At 38.1% G+C, this 16,992-nt stretch overlaps 1 long non-coding RNA gene across 1 annotated transcript; it reads left to right on the top strand.

Moving 5' to 3' along the window:
• The first annotated feature begins 13,299 nt into the window (after positions 1–13,299).
• Positions 13,300–14,512, top strand: LOC130550692 (uncharacterized). Its single transcript, XR_008962469.1, has 3 exons — positions 13,300–13,414; positions 13,594–13,926; positions 14,069–14,512. It is a non-coding gene; the product is annotated as an uncharacterized LOC130550692 (long non-coding RNA).
• Positions 14,513–16,992: the final 2,480 nt, after the last annotated feature.

Below are 16,992 nucleotides of genomic sequence, written 5' to 3'. Positions count from 1 at the left end.
ATGTGAGTAAAACATATTTGTACTATGCATCACTATTGCTTTGTTAGAGATCGATTGATACTGTATGTCCTGATAATGTGTAACCTAGCGTTACAAATTCACAGAAGGCTCCAACTAAGTTTACTACGCAAACTGCTATCCAATCATAGCAGTGGGCGTTTACTTCCAAGTCTTCAATGCGGCACACCCCTTAAAACCAAGCGTTTGTCGAGCCGGCCTCAAAACCCGGGTAGAAAATAGCTTATTACTCATTGATTTTGATGTTTTTGAATGTAAAAACCATGCAAACGTCATAAGTAGACCTCATACAACAGTATAAAACAATAAAAAGGCCAGTTCATGACACCTTTAAAGAAGCTAAGGACTCAAACCAACGAAGCGGTCGTGGTCGGGTCACCTGCCCGTTTTATAATGAGCTTGATCGGGTTTTGGGTGATAAACCCAGCTTTCAGCCGTTAGAGCTGCTTAACAGTTCGAGCAATCCAGGAGAAGAGGAGCCAGGAACTACGGGGAGTGGAACTACAGCCGAACAGCAAGGTACTGATATTGAGACAGGTACTGTATGTTACCCAGGCCCGGATTAAGAATTCAGGGGCCCCTGGGCACAAGTGTCTTGTAGACCCCCCCCACATACATAAACATATTCATTTTTCTAAGAATAAAAGGGCAGACTTTGTCAATGATTATACTATAAGAGTAATTTGTCCATTTGTTCAACTTTATTTGTGTAACAAGCACTTCACGACTCACGTTCTTATGTAAGCGTGTAATGGTAAACGGCATTAACGAATATTAGTTATACTGTTACGAGTCTGTGTAAGTAAACATTTCGCAATGTATGTAAAAGCACTCTGGATTTTCTAATAACTTAGGCTAAAAATCGGTAAATTAAGGCAGTTAGACCTGATCAACATTATATCAATATAAAATTAATTATTGGCGAAGACACACCAAATACATGTCAAAAAAAAAACTCTTACCTTTTTAAGATTTTAAAGACAACCGTGAGGGTATTCTAACTTAACCTATATCTTATATTCACAACAATAAAGCCGTTCTCATTTACATCTTTTCAGTTTCTATAAAAAGCGGTGATTTTGGCTATATTCTTTCACACAGCCTCTGTCATGGTAACCATGTGCATATTTACAGACGAAATGGGTTCATGTTTACACATTCAAACAGTGGATAACAGTGACAGGTTGTTGGAAACGCTGTTTTGTACTCATTTCATTCAGGAGTCACCTGTGGAATGTGCTGCTTCTTCCTGCCGCTCAATGAGACGATCCCTGCGCGAGGAAAGAGAGACCTTGCGCTCGTGGGGGACATTTTCCCACTGAAAGCTAAAGTTTATCGGAAAGTCGCTTGATTTATCGCATTGTGCTTCTCAACAAAAGCTGCTAAAGGGCTTGTAAAAGTTACTAAATCAAGAGACAGACTTGCGTACGTTAGAAACACGGTTTTGTGTGCGCACTTGCGTGTGTGTGGCCAGAGAGGCACACGGCAGAATGAATATTGCGAAAACATTTTCTCCCCCTTTCTTGGGCCCCAAGCACGCATGGGCCCCTGGGCCTGTGCCCATAATGCCCATTGGATAATCCGGCCCTGATGTTACCTAGTCCAAACATTACAGTTTTCATCTGAGTTGCATGGTAGATGTAAGTGGTGTATAAATGTCGCTCAATTCATAAGATTGAAATGATAAGATGCAACACAACTTTGAGTCTATGCAGTTAATCCTTCAAAGCAGCCACAGTTTAATGTATCTTCAGTATTTATATAGTACATTAATTACATTTGATCATTCTTTAGCTAACATGAGCTAATAACAACCAATACTTCCTAATATTTATCTTTGCTCTCAGCATTTACTATGACATGCATTAAACATTTTATCTGTTAACATTAATGCACAATGAATTAACATGAACAACTGTATTGGCATTAACTAACATTACAAAAATCATATCACCCCAATTCTCAAGGCACTACACTGGCTACTTGTTACATTTAGGATCAATTTCAAAAAGTATCAATAACTCAAATGCCTAGGAGCTAAATACATTGCAGATATGCTTATTGAATATAAACCTATTATAAACAGACTTCTCAGATCATTTGTATCAAGGCTATTTGAAATAGCAAGGGTTCACTCGAAACAAGGCATGTCAGCCCTTAGCCATTATACTTCCAGATGTTCTCCAACAGTAGCCATTTTTAATCCAGGATAAAAACACATTTGTTAAGCCGTGCATTTAATAAATAAGAATTGTGCTGCTTAATACCAACTGCACTTGTACTTGTGATTTTAACTCATTTACTTTTTAAAGAACTCAGTCAATAAGTATCCTTTTTCTTTGTGAATCATTTCTGTCATGGTTCTGCCACCAGACCAAGTAAGACATGACATGAGGAGGCAAAATCATGACAGAGCCTCATGTTTTGTGTAGAGAAAGACATGGTAATGTCTGTTTTGACATGTCATGCTCTCTCTCTGGTTAGGCTGTTAGGCTGACAGAGAAGATCTTAGAATTAGAGTCTCGCATCCAATCTTTATCTGAGGATAGTAAGAGTGTAACGACCATAGAAAACACTTTGGATGCGAGCATCATTAGCGCACACAGCTCGGTTCCGGTTGAACATTCCGTGCAGCTGGGAAACTTCGTGACTGTGAGACGGCGTACTCGCAGGACAAAACATCACTCAACCGTTCCGATTACAGTCTCGAACAGGTTTGCCCTGCTCAGTGACGCACCGACTGAGAAATATACATATACATATACATGCTGCCCCTTGGAAACATTATTAGAAAACATGGAATTAGCTTCCACTGTTATGCAGATGATACTCAGCTATATATCTCATCAAGACCAGATGATTCCTTCCAGCTATCCAAATTGGCAGAGTGCATCGAAGATATAAAACATTGGATGACTTGTAATTTCCTTCTTTTAAATTCAAATAAACCATAAATATTACTTTTCGGACAAAAGACACGTGAGCAGAATATTTCGGATTATAACCTGCAAATTGAAGGCTGCACTGTTACTCCAACAAATACAGTTAAAGACCTAGGCGTTATATTAGACAGCAACCTGTCATTTAAAAATCACATCTCAAATGTCACAAAAACAGCCTTCTTCCACCTTTGAAATGTTGCCAAATTACGAAATATTGTATGTGTTGCTGATGCAGAGAAGCTTATTCATGCATTTGTGACATCAAGACTTGACTACTGTAATGCACTGCTTAGTGGTTGTCCTGCATCATCAATAAACAAACTACAGTTAGTTCAGAATGCAGCTGCCAGAGTTCTAACCAGGTCCAGAAAATACGATCACATAACCCAATGTTATCAACGCTTCACTGGTTACCCATTAAGTATCGTATTGACTTTAAAGTTCTTTTAATCACTTATAAAGCCTTAAACGGTTTAGAAACCTACCTACATAACAGAGCTTCTACCACACTACAACCCATCACGCTCTCTAAGATCTCAAAACTCCAGACTTTTGATAACACCTAGAATAACTAAATCCACCAAAGGGGGTAGAGCTTTCTCATACGTAGCACCTAAACTCTGGAATAGCCTTCCCGATACTATTCGAGGGTCAGACACACTCTCCCAATTTAAATCTAGATGAAAGACACATCTTTTCAGCTAAGCATTCACTTAATGCAAAATATGCTAAATAAACCACCGGGAGACTGCATTCAATAGATATTATTTACTAGAATAATCTTGCTTGTTCTATAAACACCATACACTGTGCTATGTTTTACCTTTTTTGTGCTTTTCAGTTTTTCTTATCTTCTCCTGTAAAGCTGCTTTGGAACAATGCACATTGTGAAAAGCGCTATATAAATAAAATTGAATTGAATTAAATATAATCCTGAGTAATAATTTGGATGGGGGACAGGTGTGGCATGATATTCCATTGCCCCCTGTTGTTAACCAGATACCTTCTTTTCAAATTAGGGATGGTGAAAGTGTTCAGGATTTTCCTGGTGTATTTTCAGCTTGTGCAGTGACACGTGCAAGGGCTCTTGTATTAAAAGAGGCTGATGATGTGCAGGAAAATATTTTACCAGTATGGATTGATTTGCCTGTCTTTCCTTCATCTGTGTCTGCTGACGAATTAATTTTGGCTCAACAACAAGATTCAAATTTAACAGATTTACGTGCGAATGTGAAAAGTGTTGAAGAAATGAAAAGTATCTCAAATGGGTAATTTATACAGGATGGTATATCGGTTCGAAAATGGACCTCATGTAAGGATATAGTGTTGGGTGGATCATTGTATCAAATTGTAATTGCCTCGAATTTGCGTGAGGTGGTATTGCAGACTGCTCATGGCTATGTTGCAGGACACTTTGGAATTTTGGCCCCGTCTTAAGAAAGACATTGCCAAGTTTATTAAGACCTGTCATATCTGCCAAATAACAGGTATACCTAACTAGGGTATACCTCATGCTCCTTTACATCCAATTCCAGCTGTAGGGAAACCTTTTGAACACATTGTTATTGATTGTGAGGGACCGTTAAATCCTTCGAAATCAGGTTCGAAATACATGTTGACAATAATGTGTCAGGCTACATGATATCCAGCTGCATATCCTTTGCGATCTATTAACACAAAATCTGTTGTGAAGGCTTTAACACAGTTCATATCGATCTTCGGAAATCCAAAAATAATCCAATCGGACAGAGGGACAAATTTTTCGTCCCGAATGTTTGTTGAAGTTTTGAAACAGTTGCGTGTAAAACCCCCAAAAATCTCTGCGTACCATCCACAAAGTCAAGGTTCCTTGGAATATGGGGTCAGAATTGTTGCTTTATTCTGAATAAATAAACTATGATCCGCAAATAAATGTAGAGAGTTTCACAAACATATTTTAAATCCACATATGCACAAAAAGCGAACCATAAATACATGTTAGACGTTCCACAAAAAGAAATGGAATTCACAAATAAATACAATGAGATTTGCAAATAAAAATATATTTACAAATATATTTTAATGGCATTTATTTGTAGATCGCTTTCTGCGCATTTGTGAATCGCTGCACGCATTTGTAGATCAGTGCACGCATTTGTGGATTGCTCTCTGTGCATTTGTGGATTTTGAAACATTTCTAACGTCAAGACGTGCTCACGATCCACAAATAGGTGGACACCGCCCACTGTCTACTCAGCCAATCGGACAGCGGTCTCACGGTGCTGACCAATCGCGGCACGTTTTCTATGAAGGTATTTTTGGTGCAAAACTACTGAGCACCTGTGAGAGTGGAACTTGTAGTTGTAAAGGTCGGCCACACATGTGTATCAGTAAATTTGTAGTCAAAATTTGAAGTTGCAAACTTGTAGATTTTTTTTTCTCTCCATAACTCAACTCAACAGTTACACCTTCTTGAATCCTTCAGTGCAAGTGCACAAATCCAGTTCTACAAATCACAAACTGAGATACTCACGCACTCACATTTTTTGCTACAAATGCTGCAGTAAATATGGTGCAAAACACATTCACACACCTTCACCAAAAGACGTGCGTTCACAGACGAGTTTTTCACATCCGCAAACAGTATGTGAATTCATGCAATGAGAGTTGAATGCTTGTCAAATATTTTCTCACAAATTAAAGGTTTTATTCTTGCACATTGTTCTAGCACAAACACAAGAGCATAACTACAACTGCTTGAATCTGCTGCTGCGAGTCTCTGACACAAGTTCACACACACTCTCATTTTGCACCACATATCTGTGTGATATATGGTGCAAAAGTGATTTGTGCATTTGCAGCCAAACGAGCTAGTTTTGGCGGCCAGCAGGTGGCGCCCTAACGCGCAAGTGAAAAACTCTGCGAGAATCATCCTGAGCTGCTTTATTTTCCTGAAATCACTAATCGTAATAGAGTACATTGGTTTAGTTTAAATAAGTGTGCTGGTCAGCTACGTTGACAATCCCTTATGAAAATTACAGGCCTACAGTTAAACAAACAAAACACACGTTTTTCTTACAGTTAAAACAACAACAAAAATATGGTTGCTGTAGTAAAACCATGATTAGTTTTCGTAAGGGATTGTCACGTAGCGGACCAGCATATTTATTTAAACTAAACCAATGTACTCAGAGCCGATCCTGCCTATACGCAGACTACGCAGGGCATCTAAACCACCAGGGGGCCCCTTGAGTACCGAATCAAAAACACTATTGTAAACAATTAAGATGCTATTTTTATAATTTGTGGATACAACTTTAGAGGCATTATTTGGAAATTTACTTTTAGTACTTAATTTATTTAATGACTGTGACATTCTTGGACATCAGTGCGGGGCAGGGAATGACATGCGCGTGATGTGCTGCTGATGTCCCTTGCCATGGTTTTAAACGGCGCCATCCGTCTGGAGCGAAAAAAAAGGTAAACGCCAACAACGCAAAGTAAAAGAACAAGAGGCATGTGTTTTCATAGTATTTTAAACTCTTGTTTAGTTTTTGCCAAATTATGCAAGAACGTATTTACAAATTAAGAATGGACACACTTAAGTTCGTTGCTTGAGGTTGGACGTTTGATATTCGTGAATTTAGGGACCATCTTCAATGTTACATACACATTAATACACGTTTCTAACTTCCGTAGCATTTAAAGGGGATAACTTAGACCACAAAACCAGCTCTACAGTGTTCATGTGGGTGTCAGCTATAATGCACACCTTTTGATTTTTTATATTTATTACAGCAAACTGTGAAGTCATAAGTAAATATTGCCATGTGTTTTGCTGTGTATATTATACCCATCTACTATATGGGTTCCTTCAAAATATATATATTTACAGCTCAATAACATTTAGAGGGAATGATTTACAGGACTAAAACAACTACATTGTTCATGTGAGTTTCCGCTATAATGCACACCACTGCAATCCACTGCATTTGGTTTGCCTATGATAATATGTAAAAAATTTAGAGAATTATTGATGTGTTTTCGTATACTTGGCTTTATTAAGTAAACTTATTTGCTCCTGTAAAGCTGCTTTGGAACAATGCACATTGTGAAAAGCGCTATATAAATAAAATTGAATTGAATTGAATTGAATTGAATCATGCTTTATTTTTGTTAATCACTCATTTGGTTAGAAAAACACACCACTTATAGTTATGCCACACCACATAACGTTATAGTTTTTTTTACAGCTAGATGGTTCCAAGCCACGTGTTAATTAAGGAAAATTTTTACATGTCAATAATAAAATAATTTACATGTCAAACAAAATGTGAACTTTATTTTAGAATTAATTGTTCTTACTGTCTGTTTAATGTTTTTTTTATCTTTCAGTCTTTATTCGTTTAAGTGTGTTAATTGATTTATATGTTTTATTTCTTATAGTCTACAGCTATGTTTATATCTAGTTTGAACTATTATGACAAGGGCCCTTCAAAAAGGCTTGCTTAGGGCCCCCAGATGTCTAGGTTCGGCACTTGTACTCTATTACGATTAGTGATTTCAGGAAAATAAAGCAGCTCAGGATGATTCTCGCAGAGTCTTTCACTTGCGCGTTAGGGCGCCACCTGCTGGGGGCCAAACCTAGCTCGTTTGGCTGCAAATGCACAAATCACTTTTGCACCATATATCACACAGTTATGTGGTGCAAAATGAGAGTGTGTGCGAACTTGTGTCAGAGACTCACAGCAGCAGATTCAAGCAGTTGTAGTTATGCTCTTGTGTTTGTGCTAGAACAATGTGCAAGAATAAAACCTTTAATTTGTTAGAAAATATTTGACAAGCATTCAACTCTCATTGCATGAATTCACATACTGTTTGCGGATGTGCAAAACTCATCTGTGAACGCACGTCTTTTGGTGCAGGTGTGTGAATGTGTTTTGCACCATATTTACTGCAGCATTTGTAGCAAAAAATGTGAGTGCACGAGTGTCTCAGTTTGTGATTTGTAGAACTGGATTTGTGCACTTGCACTGAAGGATTCAAGAAGGTGTAACTGTTGTGTTGTGTTTGCGGGAGAGAAAAAAAATCTACAAGTTTGCAACTTCGAATTTTTACTACAAATTTACTGATACACGTGTGGCCGACCTCTACAACTACAAATTCCATTCTCACAGGTGCTCAGTAGTTTTGCACCAAAAATACCTTCATAGTTTTCCCTCCGACCAATCACGTTTTGATATACAATGCAGGGCGGGAACACAATCCGAAGTCGTCTCGCCAATAACGACTGCTTAAAATGGCGGAGCGGGAAGAATCAGGACAGGTGAGTCTTATTAGTCATTTAACACAAATCACTAGCTAAAATCATGCTGCCGGCGGACTGTGGATGGGGGATGATAAGATATAAAAAGAAAAGGAAAAAGAAAAAGGACAGCTTGGGTTACATAGCTAGGTAGATATTATTTACCATGCTTGCAATAGGTTTTTTCGAAGTCCTGTAAAAACCATAACAGTTAGCAATTAATTGTTTTACCAGTATGTGTTAATGTAATGACGACTCTGTATGACATTATTAAGATTGTGTCACTGTTTGTGCAGGAACTTTCTGCACAGGTGGAAAGAGCAGCTCGGGCTTTAGTGCAGATAATTGCAAAGGATCTAACACCGGGTCGCCCCACATCCAATCCCCCACAGACACATTTCCCTCTCCCTCTGTTTCTTTGCCCTCATCCAACCTCTCCTCAGACGTTAGGGTGAATCAGGCTCTGAAAAGGTTTGGCCCATATACAGTATAAGAGGGACAATATTCTTGTTTTTTTTAGTGCGGTTCCCACCTAAACAGCTTTCATAAGCTTTTACTGTTTGACAGAACCCACTAACGTAATTGTTGTTTTGGCTTGTGCATTTTTAGGCAGTTTCCTGCTTTTTTCAATTCTAGTAGTGACCATTCAAGAGGCAAAGGCAAAAGACGGTTTGTTTCACAGCCAACACACACGGTTCCACGTATCAAAACAACCGAACTACAGATTTATGTTTTATCTGAACCCGCTGCTTCAAACACGCCCAAATTAACCCCAACTGGTTCAGAGGAGCTTGTGCTCGCACATGCCGGACTTGGCAAGAGGCTTGTCACTTTTACAGAGTCTGCTAAACATGATGAGGTAAGATGATGTAGTGTTTCTTAAACAAGCGTGCTGCACATGTGCAATTTATAAAAAAAACTGAAGATTGTACCCACAGATAATAAAGCAGTATCACATGGTCCAATTCTATACTTTGGCTCTGACCTGAACACTTCAAGCAATAGTAATGTTTTAAAAGTAATGTAATGTTTTCTTACTGAATAATTCGGTGTATTAAACATATATTTTGAGTAAATTATCATTTATTAAGACCCACTAGTCATTTACAAAAATATTGAACAAATAATAATTATTGTACAATTATCATATGTTCATTAGATTTTTGATCTGTTGGAGGAAGAGTTTCCGAAGTTAAAAAGTCTGAAGAGAAGCTGGATGTTTTACAAAGCCACTGGTACTCATTTTATTTACATTACGGATTTTATGTGAATATATTACAACGTGATAAAATAATTATCTAAATAATAAAAACTTAATGCTGGGTGTTTGTAATGCATGTAAATTATTTTTTTTAAAGTGACACTGATATTACTGTATTTACATTCTGTTCAAAAAGGTGGAAGTGGGCGCCGAAAACTGTCGATGATTCTAACTGATGCAGAGGGCTACACTTTGCGGGCACTAAAATCTGCCTCCAACAATGGGAAACATGTGCTTTACTTGGTTCCAATCCAGGAAGCACTTTCCACAGATCCTCTACCCTATGATGCTCCTGAATTCTCTAAAATGCCCCAAGCCAACTGTGTCTCTTGTGGCCAGAAAATGCCCCTTCAGATGTTGGCTTTACATGCAGACGAATGTTCAGTAAGTTATTTCATCCTGAATTTACTTTTATCATTAATTTTATTAAAATATTTTTACATATAATTTAGAGCATTCTATAAATAATTCATGCAACCTGTGAAATAGAAATCGGAGTCTGAGATTTTAGAAGACGATACTCCTCCTGATGTTGAGGTAACAGATGCTGAAGAGTCATTTGGGGTAGTTATAATTTCACATTATCCTGAAGACTGTTACATCAGTGTTTTCATATTGAGTGCATTAACCTTTCCTAAATGCTTACATTTGTTTTACAGACTTGCCCCATTTGCCAGACAGTGATACTGACTGATTTTCTCCAGACCCATGTTAATTTATGCATTGACAGGTAGTTATACTTCCTAAATGAAAATTCTGCCATTAATTACTCACCATCAAGTAGTTAATATAATACTAATTAATATAATGCGACGAGGATACTTTTGTGCGCAAACAAACAAAACTAACGACTTTATTCAAAAACTTCCTGATTTGATTGTTAGTTTCCAGCGTGCGTTCACGGGAGCCACACGCTAGAGCCAGGCTCTATGTTAGAACGCGCATGTGTCGAGCGGTTCTGACACCGGATGCACTGTAATCGACCACATGCACTCAAATCGGGAAGTTTTTGAATATAACCATTAGTTTTTTTTGTTTGCACACAAAGTATCCTTGTCACATATTAATTTATATTGAAACACCGGAGTCGCGTGGACAATTTTACGGTGTCTTTACGCACTTTCAGCGCTTTGAAGATTGGTCGCGTTGCAATCTGAGGAGTCAGAAAGCTTCCAAAATTACCTTAATTTGCATTTTGGGGGGAAATAAAGGTCATACAGATGTTAAACTACTTGAGGGTGAGTAATGAATGGCAGAATTTTCATTTTTGGGTGGAGTTACCCAAGTTAGGTGGTTTTTAAATCAATAAACTTTAAAAATGAACATCTGAGATTTACTTTTGTTTTTTAAATAAGAAATAGTCCAAGGGAGGACACAAATGGCAGTCCCTATCAGAATGAAGATCTTCCAGGACCATCATCATCAGCAGTGGAATCATCTGGATACTTGGAGAGGTCCTTTAACTTTGAAGAGGCAAAGAAAGGTAACCTTTGAAGGGCAACAATTATTATACTACTCTTACCAATACAAATAAATAACCTAAGGGGCTAATTTATTCTTGTTCATGCGACAATGGCTGATCTGATTATTTTATTTATTATTGTACTTCCTGATAGAATGGATGGGGATTTTAGATCCACGCATAGCATCTCTGCTGTTCTGCAGGACTTTGCTGAGAGAACAGAGTGAGGAAAAGCCACTGCGTTTTTATCTAGATTTGAAAGATAGCCCTGAAGACCAAGACAGAGCCATATTATCTTTCTATAAGGCAAAGGGAGTCAACTGGGCTGCTCCACTAAAGTGCATATTACAAGGTATATTCACAGATTTATAGATTTTGTAATCCAAACATTTCTCTGTTGTTTTTCTGTTTTACATTTGTTGCAATGTTTTTTCATACCATCTTTAATAATGTATCTCTATTAAAATTAATTTAAAACATATTTTACAGGAGATGCAGCCATTGGTGATGGGGTCAATAGACATCTCCTGAGTATGGCTGTTGAGAAGCTGAGGACAGGCTTTTCTCTGAATTTTGGTATTCATGCTGTTATTGGAAATGTTTTAAACTTTACTGTCTTAATTTATGGAAAAAGGATAAAGAATTTCTTAAACACATTTACATTCTTTTTCAGGCATAGCAGATGTAACACTCCTGTTTGAGGGTGAACAGGATCACCTTGTTCCGTGTTGCAGTCAAACTCTGATTGATAGTGATTTATTTATGGCAAGCCGAATTAGCTTTTAATCGTTCTCAGGATATGAATTTGTGATATCAACAATTCAATTTTTACTAGTAACAATCGCTGTTTTTGATATTAGTAATTACATTTTCACTAGTAAAAATGTGAATTCTTGATATCAACAATGACGTCATCACTCGCAGAAATGTGCATTCTTGATATCAAAAATTGAATTTCAACTAGTAAAAAACGTCATTCTTGATATCTGTAATTGCATTTTTACTAGTTAAATATCACAATAGGCTGCCATTCAAATTCAATTTCAGATATCAGTAATTCGTTTCTTACGTGTTAAAAATCTTATTTCAGATATCAGAAATGCAATTCTTACTAGTAAAAAACATAATTTTGATATCAACAATTGTGTGGTTACTAGTGTAATGTCTATTCTTGATATCAACAATTGAATTACTACATGTAAAAATGCCAATTTCTGATATCAAGTAATTACATTTTCACTAGTGACAATGTTAATTCTTGATATCAACAATGTGATTGTTACTAGTAAGAAAGCCATTTTAGATATCTACAATTACTCTCAGATTTATTGATATCTGAAATATATTTCCTGATATCAGAAATACCAAATGCAACATGTTAAAATTCATTTACAGATATCAAGAATGAGCATTTCAACTAGTAAAAATTGAATTCTTGATATCAAAATTGGCATTTTTACTAGCAACGAGTTACTATTTGATTATCAAAAATTATGTTTTTTACTAGTAAGAATTGCATTTCTGATATCTGAAATAAGATTTTTAACACGTAAGAAATGAATTATTGATATCTGAAATTGAATTTGAATGGCAGCCTATTGTGATATTTAACTAGTAAAAATGCAATTACAGATATCAAGAATGACTTTTTTACTAGTTGAAATTCAATTTTTGATATCAAGAATGCACATTTCTGCGAGTGATGACGTCATTGTTGATCAATTCCATTTTTACTAATGAAAATGTAATTACTGATATCAAAAATAGCAATTGTTACTAGTAGAAATTCTATATATGAATTATAATTTTTACTAGTAAAAATTGAATTGTTGATATCAAAAATTCATATCCTGAGAATGATTAAAAGCTAATTCGGCTTGCCATACTTATTGTGGTTGCTGGGGCATGATAGGCCACTCATTTCTTCATGGTGGCCCTTTGCTTCCAGGAATTAGTCCAGTCCGTAGTTCAGTGTTGATGGTGGTCCCATCGAGACTGCAGAGATTAAATTAGAGGATTGTCCAGATTTGGAACAAAGGCATACCATCCAACTGGTAGGTGCAAAACATTACTTGTCAAGACTATTTATATTTAAGAAACATCCAAATTACACAGTACATATACACAGTACATATATAGTTTAAACTATAAAAAATACTAATTATTAAACTATATTATTATTTCCCTGTGTAGCATGTGAACCTATACAGTTATATATACAGAATAATTATCTTATGTTGAGGTTTTTGATGGTAATTAAAATAAAGCATTGTACTTGCATGATTTTGGAAAGTCATCAAGTTAAATGTTTTCATTAGTTGCAAGGTAACCATAACCTTTCATAAGAGGAAAAGGAGGAAGTAACCAGACTTGCTGTGTCATGGGACCTTCCTGGGTTTTCTGAACACCACCGGAAATGGCTGTTTAATAGGTTGCTGCAACACGCTGTGAGTGTCTTAATCTTTTATTGATACTATTTTTATTTTTTGTTTTATTGTCTTTTGGACTGTTCATTGACGTTAGAAACACTGCTGTTCCTCAGTCAGATTTAGTAAATCATAGATACTCTTATGTGTAAAGATAGTAAATGGACTTGCTTAAATTAGTTTGTGTTCTTTTTCCTTAGGTTTTGTATAGGACTAAATGTCAAATAAAGCAGCCGAGGCGTGGAATCAAAGAAACCAATGTTTGGTCATTGATCACGGCACGAGAAGATGCAATTAAAGTTGTCTTCCCAAGGGCGTGTTAAGTTCAGTATGGTCCAGAGGTTTATCCTTTACCTGATTAGACACAAGTTCTGTCTCTTATACAGTGTTTGAGTTTGTTACATTTTATTTGTAGGTCATTCTTCAGCACATTGCTTGGCCTGTTGCTGATTCTGATGATGATGACGACGAAAGTTTGCACCCTGAAATTGTCACTCGTCAAATTACTTTTCTTCGGGAATATATTCAGGAAGGTAAAACGGCAGTACACTTTTTTTTTAAATTAAATGCTGTTATTAATACTATACATAATTTTGTAACTTGGTGTATCAAACCATACTGTGAGAAGTTTTAAAGATATGCTTATATATACTTTGTAATTATTTATCTATACAGCCACCTCAGACCAGCTGCAGAAGCTCATGTCATTTTGGACTGGATGGGAGGTTCCATCTAACAGTCTGCAGGTTAATGTGTGTAAGGGAAAATTCTTCAAGGCCTCCACGTGCAGCCGGACGCTAATGCTTCCTGCTGACATACTAACAATGGATGAGTTTTCTTCTACTTTGCAAGCTTGTGCAAACACAGCATCTACTGGATTTGGATTGGTTTAACACTTTCAGAATATGATTCTGATGATGTTCTACTCAGAGTTAGTTTTGACTTTGAAGAAATAACATTCAAATTTCTTGATGTTCCAAAATCATTTACTTTAATTGCACAGTTTGCATGTTAAAAATTTCTTAAAATCTATTTTAAAGGTCACTAACCTGAATCCACATACTGAAAAGATCTGTTACCGTCCTGTTTTTAGATGCAGTTAATACTAAATAAACACATTGCAATGTTGTTCAAATTAAGTAAAATACAATGTCATACATACTGATCAAGCTAACCTTCAACCAAATTCTGTACAAATGTGAGAGTTTGAAGGTATATGTCTACTCCAAATAAAACAGACTCCTGTAGTGGGTCTATCTGCGATACGAGGTGCTCAATTTGCTCATTTGTCAATTGCAACATTTGAATTGCAGGCACATTGACCCCAAAGTGATCAGCTTCAACATCTCCATGTTCTTGTTCAGCTGCAGCAGAGTTTTGAAAATGTATCTATAACAAAAAAAATTAATGTGATTTTGGTCATTTTAGACTCTACCTTTAACATACAGTATATCTACCACAGTGACAATTGTAGGGTGTCCCTATCTACAGAAAACGGAACAACCAGAAATATACAGTAATGCATTTAAGGGTGAAGTAAATTACCTCAGGGTCACTTATTGGATTCTGATACTGCCCAACTTCCCACAGCTGATTTGGGGTCAGGTTGTTCTCTGTCCTCATGGAATGGTTATCCCAAGCATCCCTGAAAGCATTGAGGCTGGCTTGTATGCGCGGTAAAAAAACATAATGACAGCAAAAGAGGTGGGTGAAGTTGCTTATTTCAAGATATCCACAGTCCTCAAGCCGATGTAGAATGTCATAATACAGTCCAGTGACACATCCAAACATCCCGCCAAAGGCGCTCAATCCTGGTAAACAGTGTTCTGTCTGAAAAGACGACTCGGTTCGAACTTTCCTTTCTTCTTTATTCGACAACCGCAACAACAACTTTTGTATTTACTTAACTGTGTTTCTTACGTTACCGCGTCAACGTCACTTCCTATTTAACGTAACTCTTAAAGTGACTGACGTTCATTCTCTTTATGACATACAGTAACAACCAAATAACTTTACTCAAACATCAGATTATTAGTCATGTAACATTACCCCTCCCCTCCCAGTGAACTAAGTATAAAAAGATGTTAAATAGTCCTGAAAACGTGCAGGCCGGGTGTGCGATCTCGTGGGTCTTCCTTGCAGCGCTGCAGATGCTGAGAGAGTCGTTCCTTGCGGAGGCACTTGATAATGTGCCAGGGGCAGAGGGCATGGTGGACTTAGCAGGGAGCGGGAGAGCCTAGCGTCTGGGGCTTGATCCGTACCAGAAGGGCACTGGACTTTCCGAAGTCGATTGGCATGCCAACGGGAACCATCAGATAACTGAAACGTAGCTGGACCTAACTGCCTTTTTACTTGTTGTGGCAGCGACCAGAAGGTGTGGAGTTTGTTACTCCGGTGCGACCGCAGAACTCGCACCCAGTCCAATGGGAAGATTTGGGGAACTCTGGCCTTTTTCTTTGTATTGTATCTTTCCTGCGCTTTGAGCTGTTGGCCATGCACCCTGGCTTTCACCACAGGATTTCCACCGTGAGAAGTAGGAGGGCAAAGTCTATGTAAGGGTAACTTCAGCTCCCGCCCTAGCATCAGTTTTGCTGGTGAAACCCCAGTGGTGGCATGCTGAGCCGCTCTGTAGTGTAGAAGAGTCTGAGACAAGGCCTCGTTGAAAGAGAACCCTTGTGCCAAATGGGCTCTCAAACCGTTTTTCAGTGACTGGTTGAATCTCTCTACACCCCCATTTGACTGTGGGTGAAAATAAGACGTTAGAATGTGTTTGATCCCCTTGCTTTGTATGAAACTATTAAACTCAGCAGACACCAGTTGAGGACCATTGTCTATCGTCAGGGTGCTTGGCAGGCCCCAGCGAGAAAAGAGTGACTCCAGAAATGCAATGATGGAACTGGACGTGACAGAGCCCACAGGTGCAACCTCTGGCCACTTTGAGTGTAGATCATAGACAACTACAAGAAAACGCAAATGGTGGGGCACATCATGGAGTTCACCGCAGATATCCAGCTGAATGTGGTCCTAAGGTTGAGTAGGCCAGGGCAAAGACCCCAGGGGCGGCGAGGGTGGTGGGCCAGTTTTCCCACTGAGAAGACACGGAGTACAGTCCCGAACAAGATGTTCGATGTCTTTGTCCAACCCTGGCCACCATACGAGGTCCCTACAATGCTGCTTCAGTTTAACTATACCAAGATGGCCCTCATGAGCCATAGTCAGCACTCGTCCTCTGAGTTTAGCAGGAATAATTGCACAGTGTCCACGGGCCACGCATGTATCATTCCAGCATGACAATTCGTGTTTCACACGGGCATATGGCTGGATATCTGTCGCCACTTGAGCCGGCCAGCCCCTCAGGACATACTCACGGACAGCCGAGAGGGTGGAGTCAGCAGCTGACGCCTCTGTGAGTTCCTCCAAGGACACGAAAGCGGTGAGGGGTGTATGCACCAGTTGGATAAGGTCATTTTCCTCAGCTATGTGACAGGGGTCAGTGGTTGATGACACAGAACGGGACAGCAAGTCAGCAACTACATTATCCTTGCCTGATGTGTACTGTACGGTAAAGTCATACTGTTGAAGACGGTCCGTCCAACGGT

The sequence above is a fragment of the Triplophysa rosa genome, unplaced genomic scaffold (genome assembly GCF_024868665.1).
Source record: "Triplophysa rosa unplaced genomic scaffold, Trosa_1v2 scaffold39_ERROPOS624925, whole genome shotgun sequence".
NCBI lineage: Eukaryota > Metazoa > Chordata > Actinopteri > Cypriniformes > Nemacheilidae > Triplophysa > Triplophysa rosa.
The sequence above is the reverse complement of the archived record's forward strand: the minus strand, read 5'-3'. Positions and strand labels throughout refer to the sequence as shown.